This window comes from Nannospalax galili, unplaced genomic scaffold, assembly GCF_000622305.1.
Source record: "Nannospalax galili isolate Female #2095 unplaced genomic scaffold, S.galili_v1.0 scaffold2201, whole genome shotgun sequence".
Classification (NCBI taxonomy): Eukaryota; Metazoa; Chordata; class Mammalia; order Rodentia; family Spalacidae; genus Nannospalax; species Nannospalax galili.
This window is the reverse complement of record NW_008345039.1, coordinates 4986-10576: the sequence shown is the minus strand read 5'-3', so window position 1 is coordinate 10576 and position 5591 is coordinate 4986.

The window sequence follows — 5591 nt, the reverse complement described above, 5'->3', positions numbered from 1 at the left end:
CACCAGATGGACTTGAGCCAGTGTCCAGTCTATAAAGAGGAGGGTCAACACGGAGGAATCATTTCCTCCATGCTTCCAAGAGGAGCCAACAATGGTTGAGCAGGACCTTTGACTTATCTTCACATAGATGGATCTGGTAAAAGAAAGGAGCCAGGAGCTCCTCCCAAGCCCATGTGACCCCTGAGGAACAGCTCGTCAAGTGCCTTAAGTGTAAAAATAAATTGATTTATTTGGGCCAACTGTATGGTCTTTAAAACCTAAAAGGAAAGTATAACCAAGGAGTAAGTTCATCAGTATACCTCTTTAAGAGTTCAAGGGATCACATTTCTCAGGCATTAGACTTTTAAGTCCATATAAAAAGTTATTTAGGTAATTATTTCTCATTGATGATTTTGTTCCTAATCAGAAAGTGCTGCTCAGATGTAAGACTTCAAATCTTGGTCTGCAACACTGTAGAGCCCACCTGTAGCTAAGAGAGACAACTAGCTCTTGTTCTAAAATGATGGATAAATTTATTTTCTCCCCCTATCTAGAAGACTTTGAGAGGGAACTAACACTGATTCGATCAACAGCTATCAAAATACCTGGAAGCAAATCCTAACTCCATCACTCTAGAGTCCAGCCTTGGAAGACAAAAGAAAAATGAGGAGGAACCCAATAGAGGGATGCTTTCAGAAGCCCTTGTCAAGAAATTCCAATGGACTCTCATATGAACATTTGAAAATTGCCCTCTTCTGACTTTTTTCTAGTTCTCTATTTAGAATTTGTAATGCTAATTACTCTGGCCTTTAATAAAATAAAATAAAATATCATCTAAAAAAAAAAACCAGGAAAACCATAGCTTGTGATAAAACTTTTTTTTTTTCTTTTTTTTTGTCTTTTTGAGATACAGTCTCTCTTTAGCCCTAGCTGGTCCAGAACTCTCTATGTAGACTAGGGTGGCCTTGAACTCACAGAGATCTGCTTGCCTCTGCCTCCTGAGTGCTAGGACTAAAGCCTGTGCCAAGAGGCCCAGCCTGATAAAACATTTTTAAAGATGCTTTTCTAGCAGATGTTGGGTCAGTTAAGAGGAACAATTTTTTTAAATTTAAAATACAAGCTGTTTTTAAAAGATTTAAATAGAATTTGCTCCTGAGCAGTTAATCCTTCATTCCCTCATTTTTGTTTCTGCATGAAATTTTTGAATAATAAATGAGTTGGGTTAATTATGGCTGTACTTGGAGTGATATAGGGAGATATGGGAGATATGAACTTCCCAGTTTGGCAAAAAAGAGATTAAAGTTTTACATACAAAAACAGGATGATTGTTTGTTTTGAATTGTAAAAGTCCTTTAAACATCTTGATCAGATTTTTGTGTTTAAGCAACAGTGAAATAAATTTTTTCTTAAGACCCTAGAGCAATAGTGATTTCCAGAGTAGCATGGATGATGGTGTGAAATCCTGTCATAATAAAACAGAAGACTTTAACAGTGTGACAACAGCCCAGAATACAGCTCAGTGGTGGAACACTTCCTGAGTACATAACAGAATATGCACATGTGTGCGTGTGTGTGTGTATTTATGTATGTGCACTTCCTGAGTACATAACAGAATATGCACATGTGTGCGTGTGTGTGTGTATGTGTGTGTGTATTTATGTATGTATATAGTCTGGCTATCTTGAACTCACAATGTACCCCAGGCTGGTCTCAAACACGTAGTGATCCTCCTGCTTCAGACTCTCATGTACGGGGCTGGCAGTGATGCAACACGGAGTGTGGCCTCTTTTCTGTTTATTTAGTGGAGGAGATTGCCAGGGTGTGAGTGTGGTGATCAGAGGACAACCCATGCTATTCATTCTCTCCTTCCAGCATGTGGTTCATGTGGATGCAGCCTAGGTTGTCAGGCTTGGTAAAAGTATTTCTTTAGCCAAAATTGGCCTATTTTTTGTTTTTTGTTTTCTGGATTTTTTTGTATTTTGTTTTGAGACAGGGTCTCTCTTTAGCCCTAGCTGGCCTGGCATTCCCTATTTGTTCAGGCTGGCCTGGATCTTACAGAGATTTGCCTGCCTCTGCCTTCTGAGTGCTGGGCTTAAAGGCCTGCACCATAACACCTGGCTCAGATCTATGTTTAAGATGGTCAAACTGGGATGAGTTCCTGCTCTTCTTCTGGTTCTCTCCATGCGGTGCTGTGCACACCTGTGTCTCATATAATCAGCTGCTCCTGGCTTCCAGCTCCCAGGTACAGGAATCAAGGTGTGTGCCACCAAGCCTCACCTGTGCTGAAATTTCTACGGACCTTTGGAATCACTCTACCTTTTTGTATATGCTGGCTTCCAGTCCCAGGGGATCACTGATCAGATTCCTAAATCTCCACCCAGCTCAACCCAAGGGGGTTCTGTAAGGTGCAGAGAACTGATTACATCAAATGTGCCATCCTGAAAAGGCAGGAATCAGGGATGGGGTGAAGCCAGGGACTCATTCACTGACTCAATTCATAAACATTGACTGAGCCTTGCTGATATATGGCTATTGGGTCCAGAGTATGGGACAGGTAAAGGCTTCACCTGCTCACAAACTTAGACAGAAAGATTCTAAATATAGATGTGAGGCATTTTTAGTCTACTAACATTAAAAATGTTGTTGATAATTTTTTTCAATATTTAATTTTTTGTGTATCAGTGTATTGCCTACATGTTTGTAAGTGCACCCAACTCAGGGGTCAGAGGAGGGTATCGGATTCTCCTGGAACAGACCCTTGTTACCTACCATGTGGGTGCTGGGATTCCAACCTGGGTCCTCTGCAAGAATAGCCAGTGCTCTTAACCACTGAGTCATCTCTCCAACCCCTAAGATGTTATCAATTCTGAATAGCTTTCTGAAGATAATGTATTTTCTCAAGAAAAGTAAATGAAACTTGGTGTATTGAAAAGTTCCTTGAGGGACTGGAGATGTAGTAGCTGGTACATCTGTAGTAGCTACCAGATATAGCTTGTAGAGTGCTTTTCTAGCGTCATGAGGCCCTGGGTTTGACTGCCAGTACAACTAAACCTAGTTAGTTGCACTGGCCTACAGTTTAGGACTTTGGGAGGTGGAGACGGTAGTATCAGAAATTCAAGGTCATATTGGATAATAGCCAGTTTAAGACCTGCCTCTTATACTTGAAACTCTTGTCTCAAAAAACAAATATAGGGGCTGGAGAGATGGCTCAGGGGTTAAGAGCACTGACTGCTCTTGCAGAGGGCCCGGGTTCAAGTCCCAGCACCCACATGTTGGCTAACAACCATCCGAAACTCCAGTTCCAGGCGAATCTGACACCTTCTTCTGACTTCTGTGGGCATTGCACGACATGGGTTCACTTACACACATGCAGGCAATACACTCATACACATAAAAATAATAATATTTTTTAAAAAAAAACAAATGTAGGGAGCTGGAGAGCTAGTTTAGTGGTTAAGAACACCTGCTGCTCTAACAGAGACTACATATTCAGTTCCCAGCCCTCAATGGTTGCTCCTAGGTATCTGGATTTCTAATTCCAAAGTGTCCTTTTATGAACTCTGGAGGCACTGCATCATACACATGGTGCACATGCATTCAACAGTCATACACCTAAAATTATATTAAATCAAATCTGAAAAGAAAAACAACAAGCTGGGCATGATGGCATTTAATCCCAATACTCAAGGGGGTTGAAGCAGGCAGATCTGTATGTGTTCAAGGTTAGGCTAGAGTACTCATTGAGTCCCAGGTCAGCACATTCTCCAAAGTGAGATCCTGTCTGAAAGGAAAGAAAAAAATAAATTTAAGGGCCAGAGAGATGGATCAGCACGTGAAGGCATAATACCAGTCTTGATTACTTGTCTATGCCTGGTACCTACATTGTAGAAGGAGAGACCCGACTTTCAATAGTTTTCCTCTGACATTTACGCAGGCGCCTTGGCCCACAGACATACACATATAAATGAAAATACACACAGGAAAATATGAAAAAAAAAACATAAATTTTGTTTTTTAAGTTCCTTGAGACTTTCTGTGGTTTGGTTGTTTCATTTTGCAATGTCAGTGCTGGAGCCCAGGGTGTCAGATGGGCTCAGCAAGTCCTAGCACTGAGCTAAACTCTGGAGACCAAAGGGTATCTAAAGGTCCAGGTCTCATTGGGCCATTTCAGGAACTAGTCAGAAAAATAGAGAGCTATGCCAGGTGTGGTGGCCCAAGTCTTTAATCCCAGCATTCAAGAGGCAGAGGCAGGGAGTAATCTATGAGATCAGGGTCAGCCTGGTCTACATATTGAGTTCCAGGTCAGCTGGACTTTCTCTAACCTCAGCATCTCAATAAGATGAAAGAACAGTTGTGAGTCCTGAAACACCTTGAACTGTGAAGTGTTTTGTCACTTTAAAATTTCTCTTTTTCCCCTTCCTTCCTTCCTCTTTTATGGTTCAGTTTTCTGAGGCAGGTTCCCTTCTGCACTTCAGGATGGTAGAAAATTTACCATGTCCACATGGCACTCACTATCCCAAAATTTGCAGAATTCTGCACACCTCACCCATCGTTTTAATTAGCTAGTTAATTGATTTATGTAGGGGGTCTAAGCAAATGGACAGGACATCACAACTTGAGGGAGTCTGTTTTCTCCTTCCACTGTGTGGGTACCAGGAATGGAACTCAGTTGGTCAGGTCTGGCAGCAAGCACCCTTACGTGCTTTGCTAACTCACTGGCCCTTGCCTCGCCTTTTTGAATGTTGGAATTAAAAGGCTGGACAGTCACTGAAGGCTTACTAAATTTTTTTCATTTTTGTTTTGTTTTTGTAGACAGAATCTCATGTAAGTCTTATGTAGAACACCATATTCAGTCAAGGAAACTTGAATTTCTGATCCTCCTGATTTCCCTCCTGAGTGCTGGCTTAAAGGCATGTGCCACCAAGTCAGGATTATGCAGAGCTGGAGATCCAGCTCTGAGCCTCATGCATGCTAAGCAAGCACTCTACAAATAACACTACATCCCAGCTCCCCAGATCCTGGCTTTAAAATTTCTTCAAAAGGAAGTGGGATTTTGTTGCTTTTGTTGTTGTTTGATTGGTTTTGACATTGGTAAGACTGTGTCTCTTGAAAATTGAAAAGCAAAGCTAAGAGTTCTTTTTCTCACACACATGCACACATACACACAAAAACACACACACCTATATACATACATATATATGCTAGCCTCCTGTGCTATATCGGAAATCCTCTCCTGTGTCTTGCACATGCATTAGGATCTCCATCTCAGAGTTACCTTTTTTGCCGATGCTCTAAATGCAGTTGAGTGTTATGATTACTGTTTTGCTTTGTTTTGAAGTTTGTTTAGAGAGACTGTGTAGCCAGACCATGAGCTTACAGTTCTTCCTGCCTCATTCTGTAAACCAGTAAGTTGTAGCTAAGCATCCCCACACCTTCATCCTCGTCTCTCAGTTCATTGGCTTTTCATGCTTAGATGTGTGATCAACATGGGTACACCTGAAGTCCCTAGCAACATTTGCTAGATAGAGACACAAACATTTACTCAGATGGCGATGTGTGACTGGGAATTCTGGTCTGCAAAGTTTTAGTAGATAGTTTTGTAAAACCTTCAA